General features: G+C 40.8%; 1 long non-coding RNA gene across 5 annotated transcripts in view; it reads right to left on the bottom strand.

The window, feature by feature from the left end:
• LOC103377736 (uncharacterized) overlaps window positions 1-20376 on the bottom strand; it is an 85651-nt gene extending 65275 nt beyond the window's left edge. For all 5 annotated transcript variants that reach the window (XR_003049597.1, XR_003049596.1, XR_003049595.1 and 2 more), the window contains exons 1-2: window positions 17729-20376; window positions 16438-16531 (exon numbers count right to left, since the gene is read on the bottom strand). This is a non-coding gene — a long non-coding RNA (uncharacterized LOC103377736). The remainder of the gene's footprint in view (window positions 1-16437; window positions 16532-17728) is intronic.
• Between the last annotated feature and the right edge of the window lie 3021 nt (window positions 20377-23397).

The following is a 23397-nucleotide window of genomic DNA, read 5'->3' as shown; positions in this document are numbered from 1 at the left end:
ATATTGTGTCTGTAAATTTGTTATCTTCAAGATGACAGACATCTTGATGACATTTTTTAAATATTAATGTCTTAAAATGCAGAACACCTGCAATCCAACAAAGGAAATGGAGAAAATGAGACTTTTGTTTACCAGACATGCGCACCCTTTCAAGCTCGTTTTAAGGTCATTTATCCAACAAGTGAACCCTAACCTTTTTCTGTAACCTAATACCTTCTCCATCAGGAGGTCCCCGGCCTGAAAAATGTTGTCTCTCTGATTAGTAAAAGTGACAAAGTTTAAGCAAAAAAGAATATTTAAAATAATATCCTCGCCCAAACAGGTGGGGGAGAAAAGGGGCCTTGAAACACACAGAGGGAGTCGGATAATAGGTGAGATTATTTCCTCACTTCAACGTCTGTCACAGTGCCTTGGGAAAGCAGTGCGACCGGTGAGTCTGACTTTGCGAAGCTTTGTCTCTAAGTCGCTCCACTTCAGCGCAACGTGGCTCTCATTTCACATTTGAACGGCTCAACAGGTAATTTTCCAGCTAAAACTCCTGAATTCTGCCAACGTCTGCCTTCTTCAGCGTGTGTTCTAATTACTGGCGACTCCCTTTGATCTCGGACCTCGCTGCTTCACATCTCTCCTCCAATCATTTTCCACCAGGATCTCTAATTTCTCTTCCGCCTAGACCTTTTTTTGGCAGCCGGCATACACAGGCTCAGTTTCATGGCGGAGATAAAGGCAGAAGGAGGTGGTTTTAATGAAGGCAAACGGCACTGTGGGAGATAACAAGTGGCTGAATTTTCCTGGCAGTCCGGAGGTAAAGACTGTATTATAACAGCAACGTCCAGGTTGGTGTGAGAGGAATGGGATGTGTGGATTAACAGTTTCACCTCATTAAAAGTTGAAACTCAGACGACTCCCTTTTTTATTATACTGTGATTTCTACAGCCATGCTCATCTCCCTACAAAATCAATCATGGGCCTGAACAAGCATGTACCAGATGCATAATGAGGACATTATTTTGTTGAGGAAAATTAGGTTAAGGATTTGGGAACCATTGGCTTTTATCCCTTTTACAGGTCATCATTGTCAGCTCTGGAAAATGCAAAAGTGACAAATCCTTTCAGTGGCAGAACGTCTTTGCTCTTAGTGTCATCGCGCTTTTCAAAAAATCCAGATGCGACTCCTTTGTTTTTCATCCCCAGGCCAGTTTGGGATAACAGCCTGATCAAAAGCTTAACCCCAGTCAGAGTATCAGCACATTACACTCGCCGTATTACATGAAGGATAAAATGAGGTTAGACCTTGTCTGCGAGGCGGCAGAGACTGTAAGAATGAATTCATGTGCCTGCCTGGCTTGCATGTCATTAGCACTCTGCTCGGTCTATTCTCTCCTCGGCTTCTACGTACAAGGTGGACCATCGTCTTCATCCACGCACACTGTACACGTCTGTAGATCGGGGCCAGCATGTCAGGAGGAGACCTTTTTTTTTGTCACATGTAACACGAGCCGTTCCTCGCTTATCTCTGGAGGGCAGCGGCGTTACAGAGTGCCATATGTGGCAAACCTGCAACCTCCAACCCCCTTCCGTCTTGCTGTGCACCCATTAAGGCAGAGTTAATTAAACCACAACTCATTGCCTCAGCAGGAGGGGGCAGAGGAGGAAAAGGCATGGGGCTGGTGGTGGCGGGGGAGGAGGGGGGACGGGGGAGGGTTTACAATTATACATCCCCATTTACCTGCTGTCCTCAGCGTATAGTTCTCTGCTGGTGGTCACCTCGGTACACATGCCTTAGTCTTACCCACACGTCTCTGAGGTTCAGTGCACATAGATAGCATGTGAGAAGTCGTCACGACTGTGCATCTTGTAAAATCTGCGCCAATGCCAGTGAAGGTAAGTAATGGTCAATGGCAAAGGGGAACCAGAGATGGGGGGGGTTTCATTTGTGGAGACATTATATGAGGGGACAGTTTCCATTCACTTGCTCACCCTCTGTCCACTTGTCTAACTACACAAGGTCACGAGTCTAAGGTGCACAGAGAGGCTTCAGCCACCGTGACGGCGTCGCACCAGGCTGACTAGCGCTCCTCTCTGCCCCCTCACCAGTTGTCAGATATGCAAGCCTGCCTTTACCTGCTGTGATTCCATTACCCCAGCTGCCTGTTCCGGCACTCGAATGTTTCTGTAGCATATTAAACAGATTAATAGAACAATGCTCCAGGGAGAGAGCAGCCTGTCAATCTCGGCTAAAAACACAAAAGCAGAAAATTAAAAAGGCCCATGGCTGAACTCCAGCGCTGATAAAAAAAAAAAAAAAGAAAGGAAAAAAAAAGTGCTGGAATCTTGTGTAGCAGAGGAAGAGAGAGAGAGAGAGAAAAGGGGTGAAACAAAACACCACACCACAGATGGTAAATATTTATTTTCTCTTTTCTGCTTACAGAACACACTCATGCCTAAACACACACACGGACACACACACCCACATACACACACTGATAGGCCACAGTGGAAGCTGGACTGACAAAGGGTTAAATTAGCTCTGGAATTATCAAAGAACATAGAGGCAAAAACTGGGCGCTTTGTTCCTTTTGTGTGACGATCACTATATTGGGCTTTAACTTTAGGAAGACTAATCTGGAAAACACGCTCCTGCTCTTTGAGGACGCTGCCTTTCATGGCAGACGGATTTCCTTGTATTTATCAGCAAATTCCCACTGTTGACTACTGATTTTAAATCTAAAGTGAATCCGGAGCATTCCCACAGTGCACCTGACGGCCCCGCTCTCATCTGAGGGGAAATATCTACGCTTGCATCTATAGGACTGCATGAGGTATAAAAAAAAAGGGAAGTATCCTCCAGTGACGTTCACTCTCATCCTGGGAGACTCCAGAGCAAAATTCAATCTGGTCCTGTGCTCGCAGAGATATTGAGAGATTGACTGAGGTCTGCAGACGAAGGCAAAGGGGGAGCTCCACTCGGCCTTTATATTTATGCCTGCATTGCTCTCTGGTAAATAACAGCAGAGGCGCTGGGTTTGCATCACAACAAGAGACACCAATAGAAGACGAGCACACACACATTTAACTGCATTTCAATGCATACACAGAAAGACCTGTGCTGTAGATCCAACACCTCCACCATCCACCATCCACCATCCACCCACTTATGTCAATAAATATGTTGTTATTTATACACAAGAAGGATACATATGTTGTTATTTATACACAAGAAGGAGTTTTGGTTTCAGTGAAGAATCTCAAGCCTTTTCGACACCAAGCATGTATTTGTGGATGATTCAACTTTAGGTCTGATGCCTGGCTTCTTCAGACCGGGGTATTAAGGGTAGTAAGTAGGTCTATGGCTGATATTGGGACGATAATACTGGTTAGAGATCGCTGTACCGTGTCACCTCCTCGCTTTTTAAGAATGTGCAAATTAACTATTTGATATTTGACCCTTTTTTAATCTTCACAACACAATCCATCAGCTGAAGTTAGGTCACTGTTGCCGTCTCGTCTGTCTACTGGAACACTGCAAATCATTTTTAATAGTCCTCATCTTTATGGTTCATTACGTTAAACTATCTTTTCTAGCATCCTCTAATCCAATGACTCTCTTATGGCCTGGTGTCTACGAGCTGAGGGAAGGAGACGCGGGTGTGTGTGTGTGTGTGTGTTATGGAGAGAGAGAGAAAGAGAACGAGAAGGGGGAGGGAATATTGTGCTCATTGTATTATTAGCAGGTTAATTGTCCTGGTGCAGAGAAAGAATTGGCCAGTCATTTCATTGTTAATCGTTCTGTACTGCGAGCCCCTGGTTCTGCATAAGGCCCCACGGGCTCCGACTGACACGCCACAAGAGGCTGTCAGATGTGTCACACTGTATATGAAGTGAAGCACATCACGGTGGAGTGATGTCATGGACTGGAGCTGTTCCACAGCGTCCCCTGATGGGGGTAGGAGGGGACAGCGGATTCATTCTTGGGGGTTCCTCCACCACTGCAGTAGACAGTGTGGAGTGGAATGTGTCACTGTTTCAGACATAGTATAATAATAACTTTCATATTAGTCACACAGTCACAAAATTCATGTTTTTGTTTTTCTTCTTCAGTAATGTTGAGAAGAATCTAATTTTGTCGACTTCAGTCGTTCAGGTCAAGTACATCAAGAACAACTGGACTGGTAGGTTTTTTTCGAAGATGTAATGCTTTGAGTTTTAAACAAATCTGAAAGCAGTGAGCAACAACAACACACAGATAACAATGAACCAAAGCAAATAAAGAAAGATTAGCATCATTCAGTCGACATGGTCTGAAGATGGATCACGTGACCAAAGAATGCATAGGTCGGATCGATCAACGACACAACGTCATCTGTCTGAAGAAGAAGTGACATGAAAAGCTGTAACATAAAAGATCGATCAACGACACAACGTCATCTGAAGAGGAAGTGACATGAAAAGCTGTAACATAAACTGTTATGTTGTCATATTGAGAAAAACAGCAGCGGGTATGTGGGTAATATGAAGCAATTTTTTTCTCGAGTATCATATCTGTTCATGTAACTGTGAACATTTTGTCTTCCACTCCACTCAAACACAGACACACACAGGAAATGAAACCTTCACCCTACATTCAGATGTTCTAAGCCTCACTCTTCCCTTGACCCTCTGTCTTTTCCAACAACAGCGTTGCCTGTTTTATACGATTGCTTGTGTCTGACACCTTTACCAGCTTCTATTTCTCTCATTCACAGACACACACACACACACACACACACACCTAAAACACCCTACTCCAACCAAGCATCACCATCCAACCCATTCTCCTTCACTTTTATTTTCCACCCCATCCCCATTACGTTTCCTCCCCCACGAGCTGCGTTGGCCCCACAGATCATCTTCCAGGCTCCAGGTGCCCCAGCCTGGGCCCTGTCTGTTTTCATTCCCCTCCTGGAGAACAAGTAATTTGGGGGAGAAAGAGGGAGGGCAGATGACCACTGGCTCCCGACCTTTTCTCCCTCAATTTAACTCCTCCCTGCTGTGCCCGCCGAATGTGGCAATCAGGCTAGGCAGAAGTGACACCCTCATCTAAGCGTAGCTGGGCCCCACACACAATCATGATGTCACTTTTCATCTATATGTGTGAGCTGCTGGCAAATGGTAGTGTTGGAATGGAGAATGGTAGAGGCAAGGTGGAAAGGGATCAGGTCCAAGCTACATCCTTATTAGCATACTGGGCTTCTTTTATTTAGCAAACAATTCTTTCATGTATTTTTTCCTTAGTGGCACCGCGGTTAGTCGTGATTAATCCACAGCTACCAGGTCACTTTCATCAAATTCAATATTTTAGTTTGACAGTCCTACTTCTAGTACCCAAGCCAAACCCTATTACATTGCACCAAATACTAAGGTTTTAAATGATGATCACATACCTATCCATATAAATGTTAACTATGTTATTGTTTGTGAAATCGTCTCATGAGTCAACAAGTAACAAACATAAGGAGCCATCCTCTAGGACTCCTTCGAGGACCTCGGTTAAAGACCCCTAACTGATGTTGACCACATAATTTTGTTATCTTCACGAACACAACACGCTTTACAACTGCAATAAACCTCAAACAAGTGTCATAAGGTAACTGGTATGTAATGGTTGTTAATGGCTTTTCATTTTAAATACCAAATATTCAGTGTAAAGTCTAAACGGTGATTCAGCCTCAATGGGAAAACACGATTTAAATGGCTTCACAGTTTTAACAAGTGACTTTTTTTTTTAGCCGTTCCCTAAATCAGAATTATGTCAATATGCAAATTAACTTTGGTTGCACTGCTGCACCTGCAAGGTCAGTGTAGGTCTGAGTGCCATGTGTCATCTACTGGCAGCACCAGGGCGCTTCCCAGATTTACAGCAGTGCTGCTCTGCATTTCAAAGGAGGTGCGGTGTCAGGCCTCCTGTTTGCGATCACTATCTGGTCCCTGCAGAGGGAGGATTACGGCCGGCTTGAAAAACTGCTAACCACTGCCCTCCATCTCCTCCTCCTCCTCCTCTTACACCCCTCCTCAGCATATTTACAATTTCATTTTCATATTAGGTTTTCCTCCTCTGCTCTTCCTCTCCTGTCGCCACTAAAATTTTTTCTGTCCTCCCCTTGATCAACACAGCTTTCCCCTCAACCGCAGCATCACACAAGTTTTTCTGCGTGCAGCATCTGTGTTGTTTATAGGCGAGAAAAGGTAAGAGATTAAAAGGTAGGGAAGGGTCGTCAAAAATGGCAACAATTTTGCAATTACATAACACGTAGAGTAACAGCACATTAACATGTGACAACATGCAGCGGTAGCCAATACTGATCAACATGGAATGTTTATATATATAATCAAATCATCAATGTTCACAAAATAACCACGTAAAGAAAATAGTTTGGATTTAAATCATTTACATCTTAACATATAAAAAAAAGAGAGAGACAATTTAAGACCACATTAGTCTGCTGTAAACTCCTGATCCCCATGTCCTCACAACTGAGATGAATAACAAAAAAGATGACAATAGGTTGATGTGCAAAAAGAAAAAAAAAAACAAAAACAACTTGAACCCTGCAGCCCAGAGTGGAGGCAAAGCCTGTCAGCTCAGGCAGGCTATCCCAGCATCCTCCACTGTGATGGCTACAATCCCTTCAGAGTCAGACAAGAGCTAATAGAAGGGAGTGAATCGTCCTTTCTGTATGCCCCTCAGCCTCTCTGCCAGGCATTGTTTACTCTCTTTGGCGGCAGATCTCATTCAGGGGGATAGTGAATAGACTTAAATACTAGGTGCAAAGCATGTGTGCGGCAGCGTGACATAGACTGGGGCAGACGGGGACAAAAGGTGAGAGAAAGTTAGACAAAGATGCAGCGCTGCTGCCAAAGTCTCATCATTTGCTTCAACTTTGAATAAAACAACCCAGAATCTGTCATTTATTCCTGAAGTTTACCTCTCTGTGGAGACCTACAGTGTATATCTACAAGCCTAGTTATTTTGTGTAATTTTATATTACAGTATGTTTAAACATATATTTATTTATTTCCAATTATATGACTGTACTTGTTTTTTTGAAACACCAAACATGTTTTTCCTTACAAGTTGACAAATTTTGAAATTTAAATTATAAATATTTGTATTATATACCGTGAAAATACTTTTGTATTCTATTCCATCAAGTCTGTTTTTTTTTTTCACTTTCGTTTTATATTCCATCAAGTCTGTTTTTTTTTCTTCACATTTTAGCAGTGATAGAGTAGAGATTGTAAGACAGATCGACTGTTTGGTAACAGTGTTGAATCAAAGAATCATGTAGGCCATCTGAAGAATAGTAATCCAACCATGAAATCGACACGTGTCAATACAAGTGCATGCAGGCTTGCACGACACACACACACACACACACACACACACACACAAGCTAGAATCAGTGAATGTGTTTGTAGTGGGATCAGTGATGAAGAAGAGAAGGGACGGTGGGACACGAGGAGGAAGCCAGGAAAAAAAGATCCTTATTTTACATTTTGTACATGTGTTTGAGGGCAGACAGCTGACCTTCATGGTCCAGTTGGCAGCAGCTGCGAAATAAGAGCCGTTTCGTTGAACAACATGAGATAAAATATGCACTTTAAAGTTGTTTAATTACATTATGGTAATCTTTTTTTTTTTTTTTTTTTTTAACTCTTTGAGGGACATCAAATCTGTGTATATTATGTCAGTGTAACGCTGTATAACTCTGATTTACAAGAAACATTAAATAAATACTTAGTATTTAATTGAACTCTTAACGAGCTGTACAGATAAATCTGCTGCCTGTGATCAACAGAGAACTGGAAAAATGTACAATATTTTTGAAAAAGAATGGCATTTAACAGACTATTTACTTAAAGCAATGATCAGACTGTACTCAAGCGTTTAGCATGGATTGTCCTCTCAAGGTTCAATCACTGTGACCTGAATATTCAGGTTTTACCAATTGAATTATAGAACATTAAAATAAACTCCAGGTTAAACTAGTCTCACCAACACGTTTTCTTTATTGTTCTTAACTACCAAACCACAGCAGTAGGAAAAACACAAAACAACTGTTTTACAGCAGTTATAGCACACAAAACAACTGCTTTACAGCAGCCTGAAATAAACTTTATGTGCAGACATCATACCAGCCCAAAATAAACTTTATGTGCAGACATCATACACACACGTTATAAGATCACATTGGTGCTGTGGGTCCAGTAAAAATCCAGACAGAACTCAAATAGTTATGACATGTTAAATATATACTGAATTTTACGTCAAATGTTGTCCAAATTTTCTTCTCTTTTTTTTCTACTTTAGTTTTCAGTGGACAGGATTCCAGGATGGATGACAGACACTCAGGTAACGGCTCGTCAAACCTTAACATTCAACAGTGCCAGTTTTGGTCTTATGCAGCAACATGCATCTGTCTGCGTGTTATGTGTGTGTGCATCTGCGTGTGTTGGGGGTAGGTGTAAGGGGACTACTTTCAGAGGATTTGCAGTAATTATATGACAAAACGCCAGCAAGTCTCTCCGGGTGCTGAGCAGAGGCTCATGGGTCAGGGGACCAAGCACTCTGGGCCTGGTAATTTGTAAATGTCATTCAGGTGGAGTCCTCTATCAGCCAGCAGGGAAGGGAGGGAGTCTAAGGGTGGGGAGTGATGGGGTAACAGGGAGGAGGAGATGCTGCAGCAGCAGTAGCGGGCTTTTCTCATGCAGATGCCGATCCCTCTCCTCAGCTTTTGTCTACAGGGGAAGCTGACGTTGCAAAACATGCTTTTCGATGCAGTGCATGATCAGTGATCTGTGTTAACCCACATCAATAAATATGGAGGAGGTTTCTCTCACTGTGTTGTTGTGTGTTGGAGTTCAGATGCAGTTTCTTCCTCATCGGTTACAGGATGTTTTAATTAAACAACATTTACATCCAGGAGAGGGGGTCAGTCAACTAAGAAAATACAAGTCAATAAGGTGGACATTGCCAACTATTATTAGTCCGTAACCATATTGCTTAAAGAATGCCAGTGCTAATCAATATGAAATTGTGTAGGATTAGGTATATTTTCTTCCAGTCACTATAGTATGAAGAGTGATGTTTATACTTCTCGTCATATAAACAAACACTGGTCTGTACAATGACCTCAGATGTATTCATATGGATGGTCAACGCTGAGTCCTCACCTCTGAAGGTGGAAAATTGGTTCAATGTACATGTGAAGCCCAACCAGCAGGGTTGAAAGTGCCTCCACTAAACTCTCAGCTTGATGGAGCCCAATATTTCTGTCTCCACTTTTCCTGTCGCTTGTCTTCTTGACTGCACTGCTACACCCACCACCTCCATGACCCTTTTCTACCTCCATGAATGGATGTAGGATCTTCACATTTTTCTCTTAACCGGCAGCTCCATCTCCAGCATCGTCTGCTCAATATTTCCACTATCTCCCCTCAACACATGTTTCTGCAACTTATCTGTCACTCTGATTATGTCATTTCTAAACCTGTCCTCATTGGTACTTCCTTGTAAAAAACATTGGTGTGTTCAGCTGTGCCACTTCAAGCTCAGTCTTAAAGACTGAAGTTCTACCGTCTTCAAATCTTCCATCTAAGCAGGTCTCACTGCCGTACTTTGTTTGAATCTTCCAGTTGTCCTTCTGTCCTTTGTTGACCCTCACACTCAGCTCCGGCATTTACACCCTGACTGCAAAATGGCCCACATTTTGTCAGTTTACTCACAATATTAACGTCAGTTCAATGTTGAGATGACAACAGAAGGCATTGCATATTTTTGCAGTTTACTGTGAGTTTACTCACAATATTAACGTTAATATTTTTTGTAGTTATAGAAATCTGATTTTAATTATATTTTACTAAGTCTGATGGTGGGTCTGTGTCCTAATTAAATATTTAATTCAAAACATGTAGTAAAGCAGCTCCAAATGAAAGGCGACTGTTCTGTTCTGACTTGGCTCCTTTCACAGAAATACCACTTTTTTCTTTTCTTTCTTCTACACATTTTTATCATTGGTGTTATAAACCTGATGTGATGCGAGTCATTGTAAAATTTTCAGTCATTCTATTGATATAGAACGGGAAAGGTTTTTTTTTTCTTTGCAGACAACAATGGAAAAAAAAAACTCAGCCTCTGTTTGGAGCCACCCTACACTCCAACGGCATTAAAAGAGAGCCAATTCTTTACCAAGTGTGTGGAAGGACAAATAAACAGCGTGACATAAATTTCCTGCAGCGGTTGCAGCATTCAGGGGTAACTTTTATAGCTTGAAAGTGAGAGGAGAGGCGCTATCAGACTATTGGGCTTTATTACAGTGGGTATAATAGGGCTGGCTGAAGAGTTTTATACGTTTCTGTCTGGTTGAGCGCCATTGCATCTCTCCATTCTCCACCGCTGTGATTGTTGCAGCGGCAGGTTGTCTGTGATAGGCCATTGTGCCTGCTCTCCAAAACCCCTTCACCTCAGCTGCAATGCCGCCTCTTCTCTCTTCTCTGGCCTCTGCTGATTTTCCACACAGCTCCACCCCCCCGTCTTCCTTTTTTCTTCTCGTCTGAATAAAGAGGTCTATCTATCACAGCCAGGCCAAGACTCAATCCCTCACTGGCTCTCAGGCCTTCGATCAACTATCTGTGGAAACTGTGGCTTATGGAGCCGAGGCATGTATGAAGGGCTGCCGTGATTACATTCTAGATCCAGCACTGGAAACGTCAAGCCATAAGTCTCCACAATGCCCGGAAATATAGACACTGTAGCCATGAATGCACAAATCCCATCTCTGCACCACAACGCTCCTGTTCAGGTTCAAACTTTTAACTTTTAACTTTCATGTTCCGTCAATTTACCATTACAGTTAAAAAGAAAATCTATGCTGAAGAGCTCCAACTAGTAACTGGGATTCTGTCATTTAAAAGTGCATTTTATTTAATACTTAAATTAAATAAATTTAACATTCAAGGTTTAGTAAAACACTGCTCATCTGATTTTTTTGATCATTTGTGAAGAAGATTCATTATACAAAACAGAGACATTTAAAGAAGAGCAAACACTCCCACTGTTACCATTCTACATCAGTGGCAGAGCAACAACGTTGACTGAGATCATCATTTGGTCATTTACAGCCTCAGACAATTGTGTTGTCATCTCAACACACATCTTTGTTGTTCCTTAATGTCAAGCATGACAGAACCCTACGCCCCAATGGCGATTATTGAATGCAAAATTTGACGGCACCCAATTATCCAGCTGATGATAATAAAATGAATCAACACCGTTTCTCCGTCGGTGTCAAGACCATATGTAGTACTGGATTTGTCTAGGTATAAACAAAGCTTGCACTGTGTGGATTTGATATGACTGAAACAGTCAGCAGGTCAGTGGTCTTGGAGGTTACAAGTACAGCCACGGTGAACGCAATAATAGCTTCAAATTGGTGAGGTAAGCTGTGAAATTGAAGAAGGGCAGCCGAGTTGCAAAAGCCTTAACGGACCTCGGCAGATAATACTTGAACTAATTCAACTTTAATTAGTTTATTCCAGGTATCAAGGTTTGAAGAACACAATAAAAAAAAACATATTATACCTTGGTATTGATTGCATGAGGGAACCACTTCCTCCCTCCCCTGTGACAAAACATGTGTCGTCCTATCTGAGAGATAGGAAGATTGGTTTGGGGGTAAAAAAAAAAAAAGTGGCTGAGAGGGAGCTAGAGATATAGAGGCATAGACTTTTAAGCCTAGCAAGGCTCAGTGGTTAGGCCCCGTCCCTCCAGTCTTCACACTGCAGGCCTGACTGCAGCCCAATATGGTAAGAACTTAATGCCACAAGGGACCCTGCCCATTTGAATGCTCAGGCTTTCTTTATCACAGGCACAAGTGGTGCAGAAAAATTGCTCAGGATTAATTCTGGACGTCTTGCAAACACACACTCAGCTGGGATCAGTGCTTTTAGCTCGCTTGGAGGTGGCACACTTTTAAAAAATGTGGGGCTTTTTACAGAAGCTTTTATAAACCATGGTTTGGGCCTTCCCATTGAAGATTTTCCTTTTGTAGGGCTGAGGGGGTTGCCTGGGTGCCTAATGCAACTTAAAATAGTGTTATAAGACATAATAGCATACATGTACAAAGTGATAAGGGAATTAGGGCTTCTTCTGCACATCCTTTCCAAAACCTTTTTTTAAACAGCCCGAAAAATGTAAAGAGTTTTATCATCGGTTGGCTGTGTACTGTGCTATGCCAGTGTATATCAACCGCCCGACCTCCCTGAAAAAGACAGTGTGTCGAAGGATTTGGGTGAGTGGGTGTAAGATAGGATGGAGTACAGTTGTTAAGTGGTTTTTCTCCGACTACTGCACTTCTTTCACTGTGCCCATTTACAACAGGAAGAGGAAAGATTCCAGCTGCAGCTACAGACCCTCCATGGACCCGAACTCCAAATAAGGACTGCGGATGACTGGATGAAGCCTGATAAGACTGGATGTAGACAGTTTATATTCCCCAGGAACCTCATGATGTACAATGTAGGAAAAAAAACTCTCCTTCAACACAGTATTCCAATCAATACCTGCATTATCTGTTGTAGCTGTTCAGTAGGCTATGTGATTCTGTTGTCACATAAATACAATTTATGAGAGCTAACCACTGGCACAGGCGTTCACGTTGAGCTATAAATATATGTCTCTACCAACGTTGAAGAATGTAGATATGAAGAGAATATTTATATTTATGCAGAGTTGAAACATTGATAAATAAATTAACAAATAAAATCACATCATTTTTATAATTAGCTGTTTCTGTGCTGTGGGCGATCAATGCATTTCACATTGATATAATATTTAAATATTCTCTCTGTAATCACACAATTTGAATGACGAGAAACACATTTAACAATTCCAAGTCCAGCACGCCAACTACACGCAACTAACTGTTTTAGTAATTTTTTTTGTTTTGTTCATTCATTTCCTGTGGAAGTTTACACATTGAGCTGAAAGTAAGAGTCTGTACTCACTCTGCAAAGGTTACCAGTATATCACATGTTAACATGTCCATTTCTGAACTCATTATTTTTTAAGGGCACTTTTAATTATGTTGGCGACACGTGCCAATTGTTGATATATTGATAAACTGGAAAATTCTTATCAATCACAGGTACACATACTGGGACCAACCAGCATTCAAGATTCACACTCTCTATGTCGTTCTAGAAGGCCATCCAAAAAACCACGACGCCACCATGAAGCCCAATTTGCAGGACAATTGTTAACAATGGACAGTACTTTAAGCAGGCGACCATTAATTCATCCACTGCTGTTTTCCACTGTCAGTTTACTTCCTACTCCAAATATAAACACACACACAAACAAAACAAGAATAACCTCTAGCAAAGCAGGCCTGAAGGTGAGCTGCATGTCACATACACACATACACACACACTGTCCCCTACTGTATCTAGTGGAGTGCACTTTGAGCACCAGTCCACACCACACAGCCTCCCCATCATGAGACCAGTCAGCATGAATGCACAGACAGATTCACACAAACACACAGTTCAGTAAACACAGACAATCATTCCCACCCCCATCACTTCTACTTACACACACACAATCACACACATGCAGTGAGGGCTATCAGTGCAGACATGCCCCTTCCCCTAATGCTGATGACACTGTTTTCATTTTGGTGGAGACAGTGCTCTGTAGCTGTGGCGATATGGATTCTTATGGCCGACACACTCCATTGGCCAGCAGCTTGCTTCCAGCCACATAGCTTTGTTTATGTGGAAAAGCATATCAAAGTGAATTACTATTGAGAGGTAGCTAAATCAAATATGTGGTGTGAGGAGAGAAAATGTGAAGAAAAAAAAAAGAAACATCAAGTTCCACATTTCAGAGTCATTTGCTCTTGAATGTTATTCTAACCTGTTAATAAAAAAGTGTTTTTTTATGAAGTAATATGGACATCAGAGACATTCAGAGCTCAGCTCCTGAGGTGAAAGGTATGGAAATGGACAGACTCATGAGCCGTCATGGAAAGCATAATTTCATCAGCTCCACCTCATTGTCTCAGTACAGCTAAGGGAGAAGGTCATATTCAAATTTCAGTTTTTCTGTATGCTTTAAAGAATAAGACGTAAGACAAGCTACTATTTTTTACAAACGAGGACAAGGGAAGGTGCGGCGTCCTTCATCCGCCATTAACAATGTTAGCTACTGAAGCATTCACTTTGGTTGTGTCATTATAATATTTCAAACAACCACTGAGGGAAAATAGGTTTAAATTCTAGAAGAAAGCCTAAGAGACTGGACTGTCGGAAAGGATTTGGCCAAAACGTATCAAGATGTTAAATTTAAATTTCAAAATCCAACTGTTGTATTTTATATAAATGCATCCAATGGGTGGCTAATTCAAATGTACTTCTCTTCACTAACAGTGAAGTTCCACCCTGATGGCTCACTGCTCTTGGAACTGATTGCACAACACAGTAAGAAGTAAACTTCGACAAAGACACAAATTCTAAAAGAAAAGAAAATGTGACCGCAAGAAGCAAAGAAGGAGCAGATGTCCAAACGGTGACCAGGAGCCAAATGTATTAAGAGCAGGTTGCACCCTTTGAACTTCCTGAGGTTGGAAGGTGGGTGCATGGAGCCGCCAGATAGTAAACATGTGTGATAGCAATCAAAGAGATATAGACTCAATTGTCTACTTCCATCAGCAAGAGAGGTTATAGTGAGGTGAATGTGGGTAAGTGAGGAGGGAGGAGGGGGAGTCCTCTGATAAAGCATCAATTCCCTAAGTGTCGGTCCTGTACCTTTCTAATCCAAAGACAGTACACCTAAAGCATAAGCGTGTTTGTCTCTCGGTTCTCCACAATCTTCCTCCTTGATTTCAGATGCTAACTTTCATTTTCATCTCCTTACGCCCTGACATGCATAATTCCTCCTCCAGAGTCAGGGGGTAAGAAGATGCCATTAGCTCGAGATACACAATCCTTCCCGACTATAGCTGGAAATTGCTGTCAGCGGGGCAGTCGGCCACGCCACAAGCTACAAAACAATGGATGGGCCTCCACCAAATTAAAGCTCCATAAATCACAAGGTGTTTAACTACGCTTCGTGTGTGGTGGCTCGCCTCGTCATTTCATCCTTCTCCATCTTTCTCCCCCCTTGAAGAACAAGGGGGGACTAATGACAGATTCATATGCATGCATCAACTGTAAGGAAGGAGCAGGGTTTATTCCCGTTTCATGAGGGGAGCCGGGATTATTCCGTAACAACGCCACATACAGGTCCAACTGCGCCAACAAATGCAGCTATTTAAAGCTTATAGCTGTTCTCAACAAGAAAGTAAGATGTTTTTCTCAGTGTGTGAAATTCACACCATGTAAAAGTTTTACAGGCTTCGCTCCTGAGCTCAAAGCAGTTGCGGATTATGACCAAAACGTTAAGGTTCTTTGTTTTTCTCTTTTATGCATTACAAGATTTTGACACCCTCAAATGTTTCGTCAATGTATTTAGAACAAAGGAAAGCCATGTATCTAATACGAATCTACTTGACATGAATAATGTTTCATTTTATAGTTACAATATCCAACACTAAAATTTTCAGTAAAAATCTATGTTCCATTAGTCTCTTAATTGATCCTTTAAATAGAGCTGCTTCCAACAGTCAGCAATAAAAATGAATGTAATTTACATTTATTCAAAAAGACTAGTTCATACGTGACGGGAGTATATGATCAGGGGTCACCAACCTCTCTGAAACTGAGAGCTACTTCAGTGACACTTGTTTGATACAGACTTCCCCAACAATGTATTAATAATTAGTTCTGGGACATACAACAGTAGACTCTCTTCTTACCGTCGTCATCGCGCTCATCACTGCGAGTGGAACTGATTCAAAAAGCACAGTAACAGTTTTCACATTACATTTTCTTTTTTTTTTCCGAATACTGTACAAACAAACAACCGAAACAATTACAAAGTGCAATAATCCACAGGATGACCAATCCGGTACAGTGTGTCTCTAAACACACAGCACAACAAGAAGAGATGAGGACAAAGCTGATGCTTCCAGCCTCTGATTGCCTTCAACTGTCTATTGTAACTGCTTCGGTCCTGGCCATTTTAAAAGAAAGTGAAATTGTCCATGCACTACCTCCAGTGTTTTGTTTTGTTTTTTTCCCAGTGGAAACACAGAGCCAGCAGTCAAAGCGGTGAACATGTCAGATAAAACATTTTGATAAGAAGAACAGAGACAATTTTAATATCATTTTTCAAGGGCTCTCTTGGTGCTTTTACAGTGGTCCTCATGGATTTTCAATCACTACTAACAGCAGTATTTGGTGAAGAAAACCAAGGAGAGTCAGACAATGATATTTGACTTGGGTTTGAAAAGGTCCTACCGTCATCCAGACTCCGGTCTTCTTCTTCAATCCAGCCCTTATTGCAGCTAAATGTGCCATTTCAGACAGAATGAGAGTCTTTGTGCTGTGTTCCCTAACAACAGGCACAAAATGACATTTCGTTACTTAAGAGACATTTGGGGCAGTCACTTAAATTACACATAGTCTGACAATTGGTTCGAATGCGGAATTCATTTTTATCGAAAATGGATGATGGGCAATTTTTTTTAACTCTTAAATCTCTCACTTTGGAGCGAAGAGGAGCAATTACACGCTGAATTGAAAACTACATCCAGGTGGGGAGTTCTTCAAGGTCCTCTGACAGAACCACTGCCATGAAGGTACACTACCTACTGTACGTACCTAACTGTGCTATCACACATCCAAGAAGACTCAATAAGTACCAAACTGTTCACTACTTCATCACTACATCAGTGGTTTAAATGTAAACAATGTTCAGCTCATTTAAAGCAAGGACACATACTATAGTAAATAAAACCTTCTCAGAAAGAGTTTCATGATGTAAAAGCATCTGGCTTTATTAATTAAAAACACGTTATTCTCTGGTCTGATTTTATTAATTAAAAACACGTTATTCTCTCGGGCGTCACACAAAGTTTTACATAACGTATTTTCTTAAATTAAACGTTAAACGTTTAAACATTGGTTGTGATCTAGCACAATTTTCCACCAAAATAAATGTATTTATTTTATCATTTTAATGTAACTTGATTTTATCGGACAATGCAAAGAAAGAGGTTGTGTCCTGGTGAAAAGACCAAGCTAAGAATTCAAATTTAAAAAGGAAAATTTACATGGAGATGAAAAATGTTTTGTCTATTGATGCATTAACTTTATATATACATTAAGGTAGTAATGTGCATTTTTTGCATGTGATGTCTAAAAACTGAGATGAAAAGAAACTAAATTTGGCTGGTAGAGTTTATATGCAAAGCTAAAACATTTGTAAAATTCACTGCACTATGTGAAGCCTTCATTTGGAAAACGGTTGTTTGCTGAGAAAATACGACGTCACAAAGGTGGGTGAACACGCAACAGCTAGTCAGTTAGCCAGTATGTCACAAAGGTGGGTGAACACGTAACAGCTACTCAGTTAGCCAGTTACACCAACCGGTGTCGTATATCCGTAAGAAAAACAAAAACAAAAACAAAAAAACAAGACTCATGCAAAACATTGGTATTTATTCCAAAGAGTCATATCTCACACACCATTAACACACCGACAACAATACACAGAGTTTGTAAAGAGCGCTGCAGCACAGCCGTTTACCTGGAGCACGTCAGCCGTTGACCGTCACCAATCACGTTCACCTGTTACCTGTAGAGGAGGGCGCTGTTGAGCAACGGTGCACACATCACTATATCAACTCAATTAGTGCTGCAATTGATTTCATAGACTTCCTTTCGTTATTGCTTGTTATAATTATCGGTAATCTGACAGTAACACCTACAGTATTCATGTGGTGGTCAAAAATGCAACATTATATCACATTGTTCTCTCTGCTTATACATAATGTAGGTTTACTCCAAGTAGTACATTTCCCTACTACAAAGACGTACAGTGTTATGGTAGATTTATCCTCTAAATTGTTGTTTGTATCTATATGTGGCTCTTTTATGGACAGGCCAACTGTCCAGTGACGGGCACCTGAATCAGATGATGACTGGATTGGCTCCAGCTTCACCCAAAAAGTGGTAGAAACTGAATTTATGTATCTCGACTCTAGGAACAGGTATTTCCTAAAAGTAATAATTAAAGTAAGTCAGTTTTACGGCATTCAAAGAATCCGAAAGTTTTTTTATATATTTTTAATGTGCAAAGTCTTAACTTATAAATCAGAGTCTAGTACAGTCAGATCTGAAAGGAAACTTTAGAGTTATTCACAGTCAGTGAGCCAGGATTATCAGTACTGAAGGCCTACGAGATCAGAATTTTGTTCTTTTTTTCACAATCCCCTTATAATTTTTATCACAAACATTTTTTTTTATTTCTTGTGGTAATAATATATTATATAGTATATTATACTTATACAGTACATGCCTTTACTCATAAAAGTGAGTTTAGATAGCACCACAAAAACACCTGACATTTACATGTGATTTATGAACAATTCTTAAAAAGCTATAATCCAAATTTGCCTCAAGTTAACAGGTGCAGACGTGAGACTTCTTCCAAATCCTTTGACAGAGCACAGAAATATCAGGGGTTTTTTTATTACCTTCAGAGGCAGCAGTGGGACACAGGCTGCATGAGTGCAACAGACATTAGACTGGCGTTGGGGCCCTGCATAAATCTAGCCTGTAACTGCTAAATCAATTCCACCTATTGTCACACAATAGACAGCATCAAGTGAATTCCTCCACAGTCTTTCTGTTGCAGGGAATAACGAGCTTCTAATACAAGACTCAGCACCATCCGAGCTCTGCGATCAAAGTCTCCGATAAAACCCAATTTTCTCGACAGTGTTTCAAAGATGCTGCGAAGGACCGGAGTTTGAAGGATTCAAATATAATGCACATTTTATTCCTTTAATTTTCTTCATTTTGTGAAACAACAAAGTGACGCAATACACGCTCTGGAGTGGTCACCCACAGCAGGAGCAGCCAGCTGTGTCTCTGCTCTTCAGCACATTGGACAACATGGAGAAGGAGAGTTTGAGAGTGGACTCTGTAGCGTGTCTCCTTCAGCTGTCTACAGCATGAGCACAGCTCCATCTAGTGGTGCAAAAGTGCAACGTCACCCACAGTGCTTGGCAAAGCGCGCACCTCTTCTGCACAAAAAGTCATCATTTTACATTACTTTGTATTATATACTGCATGCCTTTGGACATGAACACGGACCTGGGACACAGTGTGATCCAGTTACTGTGACGCCAGAGAAGGAACGGCGCGCATGTTTATATAAGATTGTGTTAATTTTGTGTATTGATTTTGTCTTCAAAAGTACCGTATTACTTATGACAGTTAGTCATTGTGCGTTCATTTAGATGGACGAGTGGCTCATACTAAACATGACGGCTGCATAATAAGTTACAAAAATATTTTCTATGATGAGTGCCTCAGCATGTCTGAGTATATTAATGGAAATCTAATAAAATTGAGAGGTAAGTGAAATTGAAAATGTTAGCAGAGAAAAACACAATGTCAATGACTATATATGTACAACATATATGCAATATAAATGAAAATATTTTCATTTCCTTCACCTAAAAAAGTTATAGTTTACTTTACATATATAGAATCTATATTTATATATGATACATATATATCATATTTTGTAGGCACAGAGAGACACAGAGCGTAAGATAATATATAATCTTCGCATATTATTTTAAAATACCTCTCAAATCTAACACAATAATAAATACAAGTATTTTACGTCATTACTCAAAACTTCTAAAAGATAAACAGATTATTTTCTCTTGACGTAGAACAGAATGCTTCGTTTCCTTAACCTGCAATTAAAAGAAAAAATCCTGTTTTCTAAAAAAGTCCACAAACTGACAGCCATTATTATACCAAGCTTAGATCAGAGGGACAGCCCAGTCGCCTGTTGTTTCTAGCCTTAAATCGACTGAAAAGCCAAGCCAGTGGTGCATATCACACAGTCATATATAAACAGTATACTGCCTCCATATGGGAGCCACTGTTTGGTAAAAGACAGGTCCTGCCTGTGGGGTGCACACACTTCTTACACACCATCTTCACCTTCTCCTATCCGCTGCATCCTAGTCTGGGCTTGCTGTCACTTGTGCTGCTGCTGCTGCTGCTGCTGCCACCACGTAACCGAAAAGGAATTTACATTTTAATAGGTAGAGCTGCCCACCGTCTCCCAATGAGGGTATGTGTTCAGGCAAACAGCAGGAAACGCACCCAGCTGCACGCTTCCAATGAACCCTCCAGACAATTTCTGGGCCAGGGAAAATGATATTTTTAAACACACAATCATATACATATATATATATGTATGTATATATGTATATATATATATATATGCTGTATATATATATATACATACAGTATATGTTGTGTATATATCTATATACAGTATATATAAATAGACATATATGTACACATATACAATTAAATGTACTGTATATGTATATATATACACATATATATACACACATATATACAGTATATCTATATCAGATACTCAGTGCAGACAAGAGGCAGAGCCCCCTGCAGCACAGAGTGGATGTAGAGAGCAGCAACAGAGACACAGTGGTGAAGCAGCAGCAGCAGCAGCAGCAGCAGCAGCAGAGAAGGCCTTGTTGTAGGCCCATGTGACCACAGAGCATGACGGTTCCATCACAGCTGTCATTAGGCACCAAACAAAAGGCGCATCAGGGTAGGGGGTGGGGGGGAGAAGAGGATGGGGGAGGGCGGAGGGCTTGCCGGGTTGCTCGTCACTCATGCTCTCTCTCTCACTGGACCTCTTGATGAACTGTGAGCCTGGCAGCACAGGGCGGAAGGCACACAGGTCAAGGAGGAGCCACCTCAGCACAGAGATCAGGACCACGCGATGTTGACCTTTTCAGTCTCATTTTAGGAACCTGGAAACAAAAATATCAACGTACGTCAGAGAAATAAAATAGAAAAGAAAAACATGTAAATGCAGTGTTCAAACATGTTTTGTACATCAGTGATACGTTTCATCGTGAACTTTAACCTTACACTGTATCAACCTTACTGCCCCGTTTGCTCTTATGGGGCAGTATGTTTTCTATCAAAAACGTTTAACGTTTATTTTTCACAGCTTCTCCGTTTCTCTGGTGTGTGTCACAGCTTTGGTTTGGCAATTAAGAGCCAAAGACCCTCCCCGCTCTAATTAATAACTATTGAACATGCCAACAACAATCAACACTAATTAAAATGTGTGCTTGTTGACAAGGGTACAAGCTTTATCAAAATACATGAGTGTGTGTGCTTGAGTGTGTTAGTGTCTGCGTGTGTGTTGGGGAGGGCTTAGTGTAGAGGGCCTGTGTTCTCCATAATAAGTTAACAAAGTGCCCCGAGCCACAGTTTTAATTCAAAACCCCACACAGCCATTGCTGCTCTGTGACACTGACTGTTGGCACAGGAGGCAGGATGACTCCCACAGCTGAGGAGAGATGGAAATCTGCACCGTCTGTGTGTGTGTGTGTGTGTGTACTGGGGGAATATGATGTGAAGGATACGATTTTTGTTGCAGCATCACTTGCTCGAACAAAGACCCACAGACCACATCCTGTGAACAAAGGACATGCTTTTGTCCTGGCATTTTATGTCTTTCCAGTTTTTGTCACATAACACTGACGATGTAACCGTCGGGCCAAGGATTTGAAACTCAAGGCAAGAAAAGAAAAAAAGAAAAGAAATCAATAGCATCAAGGAAAATATTTCAGTTTGCTTTTCATGATCTTCACAGATTGTCAAAATACAACTTACTGTCGCAAACGTTTATCTGTAATACAGTTTAGTACAATCGTATTTACTCAAACATGTTATTTTATGTCTTTTTCAGAATTCCACATTTGACTTTAAATATATTATTATGTTCCTTGTCACCAAGTTAAAGAACCAGAGGTCAAACTATGACCTCGAGGTCAGTTGATGACCCTCTGTATCTCCTGAGTATTGTGTAAAAAGCAGCTACAGGGAAGTGTTTTATGTCAGACTCATCTTCAGTAACACTACCCTCTGTGTCTTTACCAGTGACAAGTAGATGCTATAGAGGGCATAATATTATATTATCATTATTATTATACTACAAATGTCAACATATACCAGTGACAAGTAGATTATCATTATTATTATTATCATTATACTACAAATGTCAACATTTGAGCCAAATCCATTAGGAGCAACTTTGTTTTGTTTAGAGTCATTTTGCTTGGAAGTTAAATCTGATTGGTCCTCATTCCAATAAGATGCTAAAAATGGCTGTTCTTGGTTTGGGTTTAAATGTTTATGTGTGTGCTTGCCTTGAAAAAAAAAAAACAAGCCTGAGTGAGCTGCCACCTCAGTACTGTAGTACTACAAATTCTGCTTGGCTCAACAAAATCACAAGCCCTCAAGTTTACAAGTGACACACTTGACCTGGGCATGTTTTCCGTTGGCTGAAGTTGTGGGATCAGCTTTTTCCTCCTCACTCAGTGGCTTTGGTGAAATGAGGCAGATAAGAAGCAGGAAACTTTTAGAGTGTAACAAAACAGCAACGTTGTTTTCTGTGGGACTCTTCTAATGGGAACGTCAGTGTGTGAGAGTCGCCAATGTGTACGGACAGAAACTGAATACAACAGAAAGACTGATACATTAATCAGACCTGGAAAATACAGCTACTGTATCTTGTCTTTGTGCTGAGGCTTTTGGTTCTGGGTTAAACCCAAAAGAAAGATGAATAATTCGGGCATTACAAATAGTTTTCGGTTCTTTTCAGCACTCAGAACCGATGGTTGGATAATGGTGCTGTCAATCACACGTGAGGCCAAATCAAATTCACCCTCCTATTTATCTCCATCAGCTAATTTCCTTCTCTTTTTGTTTATATATCATCCAAATAAAAGCACTACACAAAGGGAGAACTCATTTGGCTGTCAGGAAGAGCATGACTAACTTAAAATGAATCATCATAATCTGATGTTTTGGGATGTCAATAAATAGATCAAAAGGACATAACTGTATATGGTAACCGGAATCAAAATATGTATAAATAATTAACCTTAATGATGTCCTTATCATGTTTGTTTGGACATACAGTTTTTTTTAGCATCACAGTCAAACAGGAATGGATAAGTTTCTTAAGAAACATTACATTTAAAAACAAAATTAAATACAAAGAAAAAACAAAAGATCACGATGATGGTACGGCTTCACATTTAGGCCCCGACCTTCAGTTCTTCTCCAAAATACACCAAAACACACAGATGCACCGTGTTGTTTGTCCAGGTGCAGCTA

Source organism: Cynoglossus semilaevis, chromosome 4, assembly GCF_000523025.1.
Source record: "Cynoglossus semilaevis isolate Cse_v1.0 chromosome 4, Cse_v1.0, whole genome shotgun sequence".
Classification (NCBI taxonomy): Eukaryota; Metazoa; Chordata; class Actinopteri; order Pleuronectiformes; family Cynoglossidae; genus Cynoglossus; species Cynoglossus semilaevis.
This window is presented reverse-complemented; position numbering and strand designations above follow the sequence as displayed.